This window comes from Nomascus leucogenys, chromosome 1a (assembly GCF_006542625.1).
Source record: "Nomascus leucogenys isolate Asia chromosome 1a, Asia_NLE_v1, whole genome shotgun sequence".
In the NCBI taxonomy this organism is placed as follows: domain Eukaryota; kingdom Metazoa; phylum Chordata; class Mammalia; order Primates; family Hylobatidae; genus Nomascus; species Nomascus leucogenys.
The window spans coordinates 73639599-73654934 of record NC_044381.1 but is presented as its reverse complement, the minus strand read 5'-3'; positions in this window follow the sequence as shown (position 1 = coordinate 73654934).

The window sequence follows — 15336 nt, the reverse complement described above, 5'->3', positions numbered from 1 at the left end:
ATTATGTACACATTTTTAACACAAGATCCTTGAGTTGATATTTTTTCAGAGATTCTTAACCTGTGGTTCAGGCATCTTTTGAAGATAGTTGTCCATGAATAGGTTCTATAGGATGGGTGAATTCTTTCAATTGTATGGAAAAAAAATTGTTTTCTCTATTTCTGCAGTGTAGTCTTCCCAGGCAGAAGATCCACAGTTTTCATCAAATTCACAAAGAGACTGGTAACAACCCAGAATTAAGAGCCATTGTCTTTATGATACTTATGTTGGGTGAACTTGGAGATAGAAACTTTGTAGTTCTTGGTGACAACTGGAAAAGTCAGGTGTGGGGGCTCACACCTGTGATCCCAGCACTTTGAGAGGCTGAGGCGGGAGGATTGCTTGAGCCCAGGAGTTGGAGACCAGCCTGAGCAACATGGCAAAACTGGTCTCTACAAAAAACTGGCTTGGTGTGGTGACACAGCACCTGTAGTCCCACCTACTCAGAGGCTGAGGCTGGAGGATGGCTTGAGCCCAGGAGTTGGAGGCTGCAGTGAGCCAAGATGGTGCCACTGCACTCCAGCTTGAGAAACAGAGACCTTGTCTCAAAAACAAAACAAAGGCAAAAAAACAAAAACTGGGAAAGATGGCAGCCCCATAAAATGTAAATCTACCCTATACTTTTTGAGACTTTGATTTCATTTAAATAAATTAATTCCCAAAGAGAATTTTATTTCTAAATTTTACTCAATGAGACCTAATTTGAATTATTTTTAAAGAGGCTGTTTATGTATGACAAATTTAAAATTAATAAAAGCACTAAACAAGAGTGATTTTGAACAACATGAAATGCAATGTAGAAAATTTAAACAAGTATTTTAATGATTCAGACTAAAAACCCTCTTTAGCCAAAATAACAACAAAAGCAGTTACCTGGCCCTAATTAAAAGCTTAAGAAAATTTATTGGCTGGGTGCGGTGGCTCATGCCTGTAATCCCAGCACTTTGGGAGGCTGAGGCGGGCGGATCATGAGGTCAGGAGATTGAGACCATCCTGGCCAACATACCCATCTCTACTAAAAATACAAAAGATTAGCTGGGCATGGTGGCACGCACCTGTAGTCCCAGCTACTCGGGAGGCTGAGGCAGGAGAATGGCTTGAACCCAGGAGGCGGACTCCTGGTTGTAGTGAATGAGACTCTGTCTCAAAAAAAAAAAAAGAAAATTTATTTGATTGGTTCTGTCTCTCTCTCTCTCTCTCTTTCTCTGTACATACATAAATTTACCAACTATGCCTAAGTGCCCAAATTTTTCTTTTGAAAAATTTTCATTTTCTTTAAAGCTTGGTGACTCTCAAAGGTGGATGAAGGCCCAGCATGGTGGCTCACACCTGTAATCCCAGCACATCGGGAGGTCAAGGCAGGCAGCATTTGAGTCCAGGAGTTTGAGACCAGCCTGGTCAACATGGGGAAATCCCATCTCTACTAAAAATACAAAAATTAGCTAGGTGTAGTGGTGCGTGCCTGTAATCCCAGCTACTCAGGAAGCTGAGGTAGGAGAATCTCTTGAATGCAGGAAGTGGAGGTTGCAGTGAGCCAAGATCACACGACTGCTCTCCAGCCTTGGTGACAGAACAAGACTCCATTTCAAAAAAAAAAAAAAAAAAAAGGGTGGATGAAACAATAGGTAAAAGAGGTGAGAGCTCTGAGTCAGAAGGAGAGCATGGCTGTACCGTCCAGGTGAGGAAATCAAGATCAAATGGTAAAATCACCTTTAAGAGAGACAGGGTAGAATTTTAATTAAATATTCAGAAGCCTGTTGTTCAGAATACACAAATTTTGCCCATTGCCCCCACCCATCACTCCCTGGCTTCCACCCTTGTCTGGGAGGATATCTTCCATTAGTGCAAGAGGTAGCATCATCTATGCATTTATTTAGCATTTGATCCTTGTGCAGAGGCTTCCATTTAGAGTAAACTTTGTAGCTAAGATTTGGATCTGGTCCCCAAAATAGTCTGAACTGGGTGACCTCTGGCAAGTAGACGCAATATACTAGCAATTTATTTCATATCAGCTCCCAAGCCATCATCAGATGATAACAACCCTTGGACACTGTTAATCTCTGCTTGATTCAAACTGGTGACCACAAGGTGAAAGGCAAGAGTGTTATCTCTAAGCAATTCATGTGGCCTTCCACAGATTGCCAGTTGGGCCAATACAATTGAAGCCTCTTCTTCACTGGTTACTTTAAAAATTTCATATCCAAAGTCTTTGGTCTTCGTTGGACTATAAGGTAGGAGGGCTTTATCAAGGAAAATGCCCGAGGGCCAAGATGTGGGAGCTTAGAATCCAGTACAAATTAGAAGGGTTAGAAAGGTAACTGTGTGTGTTCCCTGCCCAATAAACTGTGAACGAGATCACTGTGACTATGACCAGAAAAAGCCCGTGGAAGTAGATGTTTTTGCCAAACAGTACAGGGAAAATACACCTTAAAACAAATGCAAAGTCCTATCTAGAATTGGTTGTGTTGTTTTGAAAACAGCTTTATTTTTGCAACCGGCAGGGTCAGTACAGATCACCATATGCTCATTTAGCATCAGTTCAGGGCAAGAAGGGGAAGGGGAAAGTGGGGAGAACAGTGGAGAATTAAGGAAAGGGGAGTACTAGTGAACAAAAACTGTCCTGTGTTTTGGTGCCTGCAGGGAAAGCAGGTTAAGTGGCCTGCAGGGGAACTGATACTATTTGCACTTTTCAAATATGTAGAGTGAACAATTTTAGCCTCACATCCCAGGGTATTCAGCTCTAGCCTGAAGTTATAGAAATGTGCTTTTACTGCCTGGTGGAATTATTCTGCCCTTGCTACCCCAATATCATAGCTTAAATGATTTGATTTGATTTGCTAGATTGCTCTAGAGAGGATTTACAGATAAAAAATAAATTGAAGAGGTGTCAAAATACTGCAGCGATTTTAACAATACATTTTTTAAGGTTCATGTGTTGGAAGTTGGTTATTGATGTTAGAAGTAAAAAAAAAAAAATAGGCAAAACATTCTTTTGGATAGGATCAAAGACCAAGTTGTCATATATAGAATTTTAGCCTTCAGCAAACGATGTCACAACGACATCCCACTATGTTGTTCAATAACTTCATTCCTAGATTCTTTGTTTGCTGCCCTACCTTTTTAATTAACTGGTATTTGCAAACCCTACCCCATTGTTTGGTATCTTCTCCCAAAAATAATACACTCAATAAACACAAGCTATAATTACTAACGGGAAAACAGAGTAGCCACAGTATGGGTGCATGTATACAATTGGTAAAGGAACACTCCTTATGATAAAAAGTCACTGATTGACTGATAACGTGGTGCATTTTGTAACGCTGTATGATTGTCTAAGTGATTGTGAGGAAACAGGGCATGGAATAAACATTGAAGTATTGTCCCTGCTTAACACTGGCTTTGGCTCCAGTGTCTTGCTGATATAAGCTTCGGCATAAAGAGAGTCACAGCATTTGCCTGGTAAGATAAGAGGTAAACTACCATGGTTAGAGTATTTGGAAGGGATTACAATTTCAGAACTGTCTTTCCTTAGTATCTGCTCCATGAGAGGTGGTCTGGCTAGAGCCCGGAGCCTAGAAGGAGAGGAGACTAGGCCTCTGTTCTTTTGGCCTAGTGCTGCCACATCTTCATGATGATGATGATGGTGATATGATGATGATGATGATGATGATGATGGTGATGATGGTGATATGATTGATCCCCTATACTGAAATGATTTGCATATATCTTAACTAATAAGCAGAGCACTGGACAAGGTGATTTACTTAGCCTTTCCAAGATATGTCCAAATTGGCAAATTTACCACTTTCCAGAGGCTGGTTTTCATTTTAGGTCTAGAACTTTTACACCTGTGTGTTTCATTGATAACTTATTAGGTATGGTGCCAATAGAAGTCTGTACCTTCCCTTATAGAAGTGCAATCTGGGCTCATCCTGCTTATCTTTCCTGAATATCTGGAGTTTTTCCTGAGCCTTGGTTTATTTTATCCCAACCTCATATAAAAATTGAATGTTGTTTTGGTCTATATCTCTAGGCTCCCAACATCATAGAAACCCTCATACAACAATATTTAATAAGAAGATAAGATTTCCAGGTGCTTTAAAACATGTAAATTAGGGCTGGGCCCAGTGGCTTACATCTGCAATCCTGGCACTTTTAGAAGCCAAGGTAGGTGGATTGCTTGAGACCAGGAGTTCAAGACTGGTCTGAGCAACGTAACAAGACCTTGTCTCTACAAATAATTTTAAAAATTAGCTGGGCATGGTGGTGCACGCCTGTGGTCCCACATACTCAGGAGGCTGAGGTGGGAAGATCACTTAAGCCCAGGCAGTCAAGGCTGCAGTGAGCCCAGATCGTGCCACTGCACTCTAGCCTAGGTGACACAGCAAGACCCTGTCTCAAAAAAAAAAAAAAAAAAGATGTAAATTGGTACTTTAAAAAAATTATTTAAAATATTGGCCTCTAGTTTCACCAGGGGAGCAGTTACGGACAGTGTTTAAGCATTCATCCTCTAGTGTTGGATTGTCTGTTTTTAAATCCAAGGTTCTCTACAACATGGTAGATGTGTCCACATGAAGATTATTTAAGCCCTCTGGGCCTGAGGCTCTTTGTCTACAACATAGGAAAAATAACACTTTCTAATTTCCAGATTGTTGTGAGGATTAAGTGTCTGGCAGGTTGTAAGTGCTCAATTCATGTTGCCTGCTAGAGTTATCATTGTTATTGTCATTCTCACTGTAGTCAGTTTCTAGCCAGCTACACTGAGTCAGAGCAGAAATCTTGATGAACTAATGCTGACTCTTTCATTTTACTAAAAGGACAGGAACACTGATATGGTAGGAAGAATTCAAGAAGAGAGATGATATAGTATTATATACCATATATCAAGCTACATATGTAGCATAACTGCATGGCTAAATTCATTTTGTATTGTATTTGTCTTTGTCACATCTATTCTGTATCTTTTGTTGAACAATCAAAGAAACCATAAGAATTTAGAAATCTGCAAATATATTAGGAAAAAAGGAAGTATGAACAAAGACAAATTTTACAAGTGGGTCAAGTTGTAGCAAACAAACCACCTCACTGTCTTTAGATCATACTTTAGTCCTCTCCATCTAAGATTTAAAATATTTCTCCATCACTGCAAGTAGCTCTAGTTCAAGCACTCTGAACAACAACCTGTTCTTTAATTGAGAATGACACTGGCATGTTTATTACCATATAATGTAGGTTAATTCAGCCTATGGGCAATGTTTATTACCCTTCTCATCTATAAAAACACTGTGAAACATGGTCTTAATTTCCTTTTAAATGTGGCTCAAAGAGAGCTGCTAACACATTTCATACTTTCCTCCCTAAATATTGGCATTTAATAAGAAAAGTGGTGTAAAGCAGTTTAGTAATAAAGTAATGAAGACTTGTAAATGGGCTCTTGGTTTATAAATGAAGTAAGAAAATAATTGGGAATAAAAAAGACTTTATGCAAATCAACTAGTATGGATGACGGCAGAAGGAGAACAGGGTAATGAATTTGTTCAAATGAATTTACTGAAGATGGCAATTCAGCTCTCTAAGGAATTACAGAGAAAATGAGTAGGTGGCTAGAGGGGCTAATATCTCAAGAAATTCTGAATAGGCAAAATGGACCACATTTGCCAAAAGCAAAGCTTTCTTTAGTTGCTAGCTTCAGCAGTTCTTCAGCACACAGGTCTGTGCAAACAAGCAATTTGTTTAAGATTGCAAAATCAAAACGTGTCCCAGGGCACAGGCAGGAGGCAAGATCTTTTTTGTGATGTTTGCAATGGAGCAAGGACTTGATAACCACCTATGAGTGTCTGAAAAGGCACCATCCACCAGGCAGGCAGAAGAATTGTCCAGGGTCATCCAAGGGGCTAATTTGGAGTAAAGAGATGAAAACAAGAAATCTCTCAATGATGACCTCTCACAAGCTATAGAAGAGTCCCTCAAGGCCAAGTGACAGAAACTTCAGTTTAGAACATTCAAAACTAGGGAAGGAAGAACTCTTGGAAGTAAGCCATGGGGAACTGTCCAGCATTAACAGAGGTTTGGGCTTACTATTAAATGACCTGTTAGATGTGAGTTTCTATCTACATTTTATCTAACAGTATACTTCTTAAACACTTATTTTAAAAATTATCTTGACAGCTGTGTCACTAATGGTGTTATTGCCAAAGGGATTTCTGTAGGTTCATGTGGATTTGCATTTGTTACATGCGAAATGTAGTTACTTAAGAGTCAGCATTTGCCTTGAAGATACTTCAGCTTTGACCTCCTCAGGAGATTGAAAAGAATAACCAAACACATGCCAACTTCTCGTGTCTTCTGTAAATTTCTGCAAATAGCAGACATTAACTGCATTACTCACAATTATATGAGTTAAAAAATCATGTTTTTCTGGCCCTAGAGACATTAAAATGTATGTTAGAATGGCTACAGGAAAGGGTTCTCAGGTGTCAGACATACTCAAAATTAAGTTTCCACTTAAACTTTCTTTGGAATTTAGGAAAATTAGGCCATGATAAAGATGTATCTATTCATTCAGCAAATATCTGAGGGTCTTCTCTGTACCACACAGCATTCAATGTATGGAACACACAAGGTTTCAGCTTCCCTGGAATTCACATCTCTTGTTAAGGGAGAACATAATGATGGGTGGTGATTACAGAAGCCAGAAACTTCTGAGTCCAAAGGAAACAGCAGTGGGTTTAAAGGTGTATGGAAATGGAAATAATATCAGAAGCTTCATGTTGGTCAGCACTCTAATGAATAAAAACACATATTTTTTAAGATACATTTGAACAGAATTCAGCATTCTAATGGAGGGAAGGAAGCACAGTGTGTGCTACTCCTTACTCAAGTCTCTGTTTCTCTCTGGGTGTCCCGGATGTGTGGAAGGAGGTTGGTGCACACGAAGTGCTCCACACTGAGAACACATGTGGGTCTCGGGGTCTGTGGCTGCTGAAGCTCCATATGGTGTCATGTGTCCTGGCCCTGTTGTGTGACAGTTGCTGCTAACAAGCTTGGCTTTGGCTAAATGTCTTTGAAACTACCCGCTCCTTCACCCTCTCCAATTGCCTCAAATGACTCCTGATTAAAAAAAAAAAAGAAAGAAAGAAAAACAGGGCTGTTAAAGGAATGGCCAAAATGTCACTGGAATGGGCAAAAGCAATTACTTAGTGTTTTCTACAGACATGCTGATTGTAAATTAAACAAAGGCCCTTTTGGAAAAGACAGTCCATTAAGAGACCACTTAAATGTTTAATTATATGCATGTGGAAACACCATAGAGAAGCAGCCCAGCCAAACAGGTCATCAAAATCTGAGACAGACATAATGGCTGATGCAGTTTGCTTTTGAGTTCCAGGTACAAAAACTCAAACCCAGAGTAGTGAATTGTCCCACTCTGGGGCTACTATAATACTTAATTATTACTGTCCCTGTGGTGTAATGTGATCTTGGAAAATGTCATAGAAGAATTCCTTCAAATTGTTTGTCTCTTTACTCTTCCTCCTCCCTGCTAGTTTCTATTTCTTGGCTCTGTTCTTTTCTGTAGTTGCCTTTCTCTCTCTTTCATCTCTCCAAATGGTATTGTAAGGTTTAATTCACCAGGTGTGCAAACTTCCTCCCTCATTTGACACGTCTTTGGCAGAAAGTGCAGGTAACCCAGCAGGTATTGTCAGGGTCAAGTTAAAAAAATAAAACCTGCCAATGCAGGTTTCCTTCTTGTGGTGCCTAGCACCAGTGGATTCTCAAAAAGACTGCTGTGGCTTTAAAATTTCCCTTTTTACAGCTGGCATGGACTTGCCAGTCCATCCGTAGCTCATCACCTTTCTCCCACTCTGTCTTTGTCAGGACCAGAGGATGTTCGGCATTTCCCCTGGTCACCAAGACAAGGGAGGTAAGGACAGGAGCAGAGTGGCTAATGGCTTTGTTCTACTTAGAAAGTTAATTGGAAAAAGTACTATTCTTATGTCCCAATTTAAACCTCAGTAGTCATTTTTAGACCCTTGGTTCACTGGAAGTGAGCTGACTTAGTAAAATATTGAATATGTTTAAACTAATCTGTGTGGTGAGTTTTACTAAAAGTTCAAACTAGAAGCTGGGCACCAAATCCCAGCACTTTGGGAGACTGAGGTCAGGAGTTCGAGACCAGCCTGGCCAACGTGGTAAAACTCTGTCTCTACTAAAAGTTCAAAAATTAGCCAGGTATGGTGGTGTAATCTCAGCTACTTGGGAGGCAGAGGCAGGAGAATCGCTTGAACCTGGGAGGCGGAGGTTGCAGTGAGCTGAGATCATGCCACTGCACTCTAGCCAGGCAACAGAACAAGACTCCATCTCAAAAAAAAAAAAAAAAAAAAATCAAACTAGGAGAAAATACGGTATTATAAGTAGTAAGTGATATGCCAGGTAAATGCCAAAGTTCTAACCTGCTAGTTAAACTTAGAAACTATTTGATTTTGGGAAAAATAGTACAGGGTTTGATTTTGTTTTTGTTTTTCTATGATGTAGTAGTAATCCTAGTAGATCCTACTAGTAATAATCCTACTAGGAAAACAAAAAAGTGAAAATATATCTCCTGGAAAACCTGGCATGCTACTAGCATTAGAAAGCTTTGTCTAGCTTCCATAGCTCTTTCGGAGAGGGAGTGCCCAGTCTGTTCCCAAATCTTTCTCAAGTGGTACAATCTGTAGTGACATTCTTGAACCCTGTCAACAGGCCATGCTCCCTCCATACTTCCAATACATTGTTATGTAACAATGGACTTAATGTTCAAATCAAGTTACAAGGTGGTTTTCTATACACGTTTGTATTTTCTTTAATAATAAAGTGAAATTATATTTTTGTCTCTTTTCCTAATTTAGTATGTATGTCCTCATTTCTTCTGCATCTGCTATGGGGCTAGCCTTGTTCACAGATGACACCAATGGAGAAATTTCTGAAGAAAGATGTGTGTGTGTGTGTGTGTGTGTGTGTATGTGTGTGTGTGACAGAGAGAGAGACAGAACAAGAGCGAGACAGAGAGTGGTGGTGATGGTATATTTAGAACTTGGTTTAGTAACCAAGCTCTAATTCTCCCACTTGTCCGTAGTCAGGTAGGAAGAGTGGATAGGTGTGTCCATTGGCTAAACTGCTGTAGGGCTCCTTCTGATATGTTTCTGCTATAAAATGTGGGGTTATGGATACTTCTAAGACATCACTCTGCTGGCTACACCAATAATAAAGAAAGAATCACAGGTATACATTAGGATGCAATGTTGGTCAAGAAGGGAGATTTTCTTGAAGATAATAAATACTCTTTCATTTTAGAAGAACAGGTATTCTGCTAAGAAATGAAAGTTAATATATTTTGAATTGTCACTATTATTAATACTTACTAGTTTTAAATGCTACTAATTCATTAGGCCATTGAAATTTACATCAAACATCTAATAAATTAATTCTTTTTTTTTTTTTTTGAGACAAGGTTTCTCTGTATCATCCAGGCTAGAGTGCGGTGTTGTGAACATGACCCATGGCAGCCTCAACCTCCTGGGCTCAAATGATCCTCCTGCCTCAGCCTCTCGAGTAGCTGGGACTACAGACATGCACCACCACACCTGGCTAATTTTTAAATTTTTTTGTAGAGACAGGGTTTCACCATGTTGCCCAGGCTGGTCTCAAACTCCTGAGCTCAAGTAATCCTCCCACCTCGGCCTCCCAAAGTGCTGGGATTACAGGTGTGAACTATCGTGCCTAGCCTAACAAACTAGTTCTTATATTAATGGAGATGGAAGAAAGTGTGTTGCAAAATTTCTTCTTCTTGTTGTTGTTCTTTATTTTTCTAAAATAGCAGTGATAAAATACAAAATGATATCGAGTTTAAACATTCCAGGCACGGGACAAGAAATTGCAGTATCAAGGAAAAACTGCCTCTCCTCCAGTTAATGGCTGATATGATGATGCTCTAAGCCCCCATTAACTATCCATTCCCATCTCTTCGGATTAGCAGAGCTCAGCCATGAAACCAGGACTGGTTGCCAGTTTCACCTGGGGAAGATGGCCAGTAAAAACTTTATCATAGAGTATTGTGGAAAGCGTCTATTATCTAGCCTCCTGCTTTCTGCTTTCCACTTTCCAATCTGTTGGTTGGTGCTGCTATTAGATTTACTTTCTAGAAACCAGATCTATAACACACATGGACCACAGAATAAAGGCTTAACATCTTAGCCTGGCATTTAAGGTTTTACAGCAGTGTTTCTCAAACCTCAATATGAATATAAATCATCTGGAGATTTCACTAATACAGATCTGATCCAGTAGACACGGGGGTGGAGCCCAAGAATTTGTAATTTTTTTGAGATGGAGTCTCGCTCTGTCACCCAGGCTGGAGTACAGTGGCATGATCTCAGCTCACTACAACCTTCACCTCCTTGATTCAAGTGATTTCCATGCCTCAGCCTCCTGAGTGGCTTGGATTACAGACATGTGCCACCATACCTAGCTAATTTTTGTATTTTTAGTAGAGATGGGGGTTTCACCACGTTAGCCAGGCTGGTCTCGAACTCCTGACCTCAAGTGATTCACCCACCTTGGCCTCCCAAAGTGCTGGGATTACAGGCATGAGCCACCTCACCGGGCCAAGAATTTGCATTTTTAACAATCTCCTAGGTGATACAGATGCTGCTGGTCCTGGAACCACACTGAGTAGCAAGTTTTACAACACTTGACCTGGCCCAGGGGTTAAATGCCCTTTCAGGTTCATCTCTATATGTTCCCACACCCTACATTCTAGAAACACTGTTGCTCTTGGCATTCTGTGGCAATTCTCTGTACTCTTTCTGCCTAATAAACCATTACTCATCCCTCCAGACAGCTCAAACAGCTTCATCTCCGAGGCCTTCCAGCTCCAAGGATTCATTCGTTGGCCTGGCCAAAGAATCCTTCTGTCTACCAAGTCGTCACAACACTTTGCAAATTCTAATGTTTAGCACTTATTACAAGTTATCATAACTGTTTGTTTACATGATTATCTTTCCAGCTAGACCATGAGCTACACAGGACAGAAAGCCAGGTCTTATCCATTTTATAATCTCAGCACTGGCCAGGCATGGTAGCTCATGCCTGTAATCCCAACACTTTGGGAGGCCAAGGTGGGAGGACTGCTTGAGCCCAGAAGTTCAAGATCAGCCTGGGCAACTTAGGGAGACCCCCGACTCTATAAAAATAAAAAAATTACCCAGGCATGGTGGTGGTGTGCCTGTGATCCTAGCTACTTCGGAGGCCAAGGTGGGAAGATTGCCTGAGCCTGAGAGGTTGAGGCTGCTGTGAGCCATGATTATACCACTGTACTCTAGCCTGGACAACAGTGAGACCCTGTCTCAAAATAATCATCATCATCATCATCATCATCATCTTGCACACAGTATATAGCCCAGCACACAATAATTCTTTAATAAATATTGGTTGAATTGAATTGAACTGAATTTCTCCTTATCACTATTTTGCAGAATACTTTTAATGATGAATGTTTTTAGACAAAAAAACATATCTTGAGGTAAATCTCTATCTGCTCTATTTTGCTATGAATTGAAAACTGCTCTAAAGAAAAAAGTCTATTAGAAAACATTTCTTAGGCCAGGTGCAGGGGCTCATAACTGTAATCCTTAGCACTTTGGGAGGCCAAACTGGGAGGATCTCTTGAGGCCAGGAGTTTTCGACCAGCCTGGCCAATATAGTGAGACCTTGTCTCTACAACAACAAAATTAGCGAGTGTGATGATGCACACCTGCAGTCCCAGCTACTTAGGAGTCTGAGGTGGGAGGATCACTTAAGCCCAGGAGTTTGAGGCTGCAGTGAGCTTATAATGGAGCTACTGCTCTCCTGCCTGGGTGACAGAGTGAGATCCTGTCTCTTAAAAAAAAAAAAAAAATTTGACAGAGTTGAGGAGGAAGGTTGGTGCAAAAGTTAATTGCGATTTTTGCCATTAAAAGTAACAACAGAAACTGCAATTACTTTTGCATGAACCTAATAGTATTATCAACTATAATAATAAACTATAATTATCATTAATAATAGCTATTATTTCTCTATTGAATGCTTACTATTTAACAGACACTATGCTAATTACATAGATATAAAACTTCATTTAATTCTTACAACAGCTGGCTAGGTATGGTGGCTCACACCTGTAATTCTATCACTTTGGGAGGCTGAGGCAGGTGGATCGCCTGAGGTCAGGAGTTCAAGACCAGCCTGGGCAACATGATAAAACCCTGTCTCTACTAAAAATACAAAAAATTAGCTGGGTATGGTGGCGCATGCCCATAATCCCAGCTACTTGGGAAGCTGAGGCACGAGAATCGCTTGACCCTGGTAGGCAGAGGTTGCGGTGAGCTGAGATCGTGCCAGTGCACTCCAGCCTGGGTGACTGAGACGCCATCTCAAAAAAAAAAAAAAAAAAAAGGCCAGGTGCAGTGGCTCACGCCTGTAATCCCAGCACTTTGAGAGGCCAAGGTGGGCAGATCACCTGAGGTCAAGAATTCAAGACCAGCCTGGCCAACATGGCAAAACCCTGTCTCTACTAAAAGTACAAAAATTAGCCAGGCATGGTGGCGGGCGCCTGTAATCCCAGCTACTCAGGAGGCTGAGGCAGGAGAATTGCTTGAACGCAGGAGTTGGAGGTTGCAGTGAGCCGAGATTGCACCACTGCACTCCAGCCTGGGCTACAGAGAGAGACTATGTCTCAAAAAAAAAAAAAAAAAGTACAATAGTTTGTTACCTATATTCAAAATGGAAGAAAATGCTCAATTTCCATAAGAAGTTAATGAAATTATAGACTTTTTTTTCCATCCAATTTCATGGACCCCCAGAATTCTATGCACAAACACCTTGGATATGTATGTGTTGGGGGCTGCCCCTGTGAACTTTAGGTTAAAAATCCATGTTCTAGGGCAAAGAACCTCAACTACCTTTTTGGAGAGGTTAGAGTGCTCAGGTTGACTAGATAGAAGTCAGATGGAAAAAAAATCACATACACTGAAATGGCAAAAAGTCAGTGGCAAGAGTTATGTAGTGAATGAGTATAATAAAGGGGACAAGGAACAGGAGGAGGAGGAGAAACTTGGCAGCATTAGAGCCATGCAACAGGTAACAGACTGTTTCTTTGAAGGGTGAACCCAGAGATTCTCAGAAGAGGATGGAGAGAGCATACTCAGAGGAATCTTAAAGGCTATGTACAAGTCTCAGCAATTGGGATAAATTCTGTAGCTGTCCCCAGGAGGAAGAGACACATTATGATGATCAGTGACACTGCACTGAATAGTACAAAGGCATCTGTGCCTAAAGTCATCATGTGATGGCAAATTGGGAAGTGTCTCCGTCTTCCTGTATTATACACTGATATGTGGCAAGGGTCATCAAACCTACTAACCTCTACATATTTCGACTGATTCAAATGGGAACACATGACACAATTTAAACCCACACCTAGTATTTATATATTTTTTTAAATTTAAAAAATCTTTTTTGTTTTTAGAGACAGGGTCTTGCTCTGTCACCAGGCTGGAGTGCAGTGGTGCAATCATAGCTCACTGCAGCCTTGAATTCCTGGGCTCAAGCCTTACTCCTGTCTCAGCCTCCCAAGTAGCTAGGACCACAGGCATGCACCATCACATCCATTATTTTTCTTTTTTTTTTTTTGGTATAGATGAGGTCTTGCTATGTTGCCCAGGCTGGTCTGGAACTCCTGGCCTCAAGCGATCCTCCTGCCTTGGCTTCCAAAGGGCTAGGATTACAGGTGTGAGCCACTGTGCCTGGCCCGTAGTATATATCTTTAGTGGCCTTGAAAAGACAGGCAATCCAAAGCTTGCATTGGAGGCACAAATGGAATTTTGATCATTCTAAATTGGAAATTTGTGGCCGGGTGCAGTGGCTTATGCCTGTAATCTCAGCATTTTGGGAGGCCAAGGCAGGCAGATCACCTGAGGTCAGGAGTTTGAGACCAGCCTGGCCAACATGGCAAAACCCCATCTCTAATAAAAATACAAAAATTAGCCAGGTGTGGTAGTGCACGCCTGCAATCCCAGCTACTAGGGAGGCTGAGGCAGGAGAATTGCTTGAACCCAGGAGGCGGAGGTTGCAGTGAGCCAAGATTGTGCCACTGCACTCCAGCCTGTGTGACAGAGCGAGACTTCATCTCAAAAAAAAAAAAAAAGAAAAGAAAAGAAAAGAAAATTTGTTATTTTAATGGCATCAAATGCCTCCATCTGATATTCAACTACATTGTGATCTGATCCCTCTTTTCTTCTTAGGGCCTTATCTGCCTTTTCTCATTGCACTTTATGTTCTTGGCAATGAGACCTATCAAAATTCTTTGCCCACTCCCCATTTATTTTCTTTTGCAAATTCCCAAACCAATAACACCCTTTCTCTAACCCAGTCCCAAAATCCTATCCATCCTTTATGGCTCAACTCAAATTCTGCCTCTTTCATGAAGATTTTCCTGGGCCTCCTCCTGTCTGTCTTGGCCCCCAAGCTGGAGGCAATCTCTTTCACTCTGAATCTTCCATAGCGCTTTATTTGTATTTCTCTTACGATACACATATTTTTCCTTGTTACTATGGAGAACAACAGTTGTGGCCTTTGAAGAAAAATCATACTAGAAAAAATGTCCAGTAATGGGAGAAAAAAAAGATTGAGAGTAAAAACCAATACTTATGACCCTGAATAATTATATATCAATACACAGAATATAAGTAATAAACAAAGTGAACTTGAAGTATTAAACAAGGTTGTAAATATAATCGCACAGGTATTACCCACATGGTATATAATAGGATTACGAATAGAATGTGGCAAGTAAAAATATATATTTGGTTAAAAAAATTACCATAGGCCGGGCGCGGTGGCTCACACTTGTAATCCCAGCACTTGGGAGGCCGAGGCGGGCGGATCACGAGGTCAGGAGATCGAGACCACGGTGAAACCCCGTCTCTACTAAAAATATTAAAAAATTAGCCGGGAGTGGTGGCGGGCGCCTGTAGTCCCAGCTACTCGGAAAGGCTGAGGCAGGAGAATGGCGTGAACCCGGGAGGCGGGGCTTGCAGTGAGCCGAGATCGCGCCACTGCACTCCAGCCTGGGTGACAGAGCAAGACTCTGTCTCAAAAAAAAAAAAAAAAAAAAAAAAAAAAATTACCATCAGAAGTGCAGGGGAAGTTTAAGAAGATAGAGCATATATATCAGCTTGGAGTGACATGATCAGAGCCTTCCTTATGGAGATTACTTTGGTGGCAGCT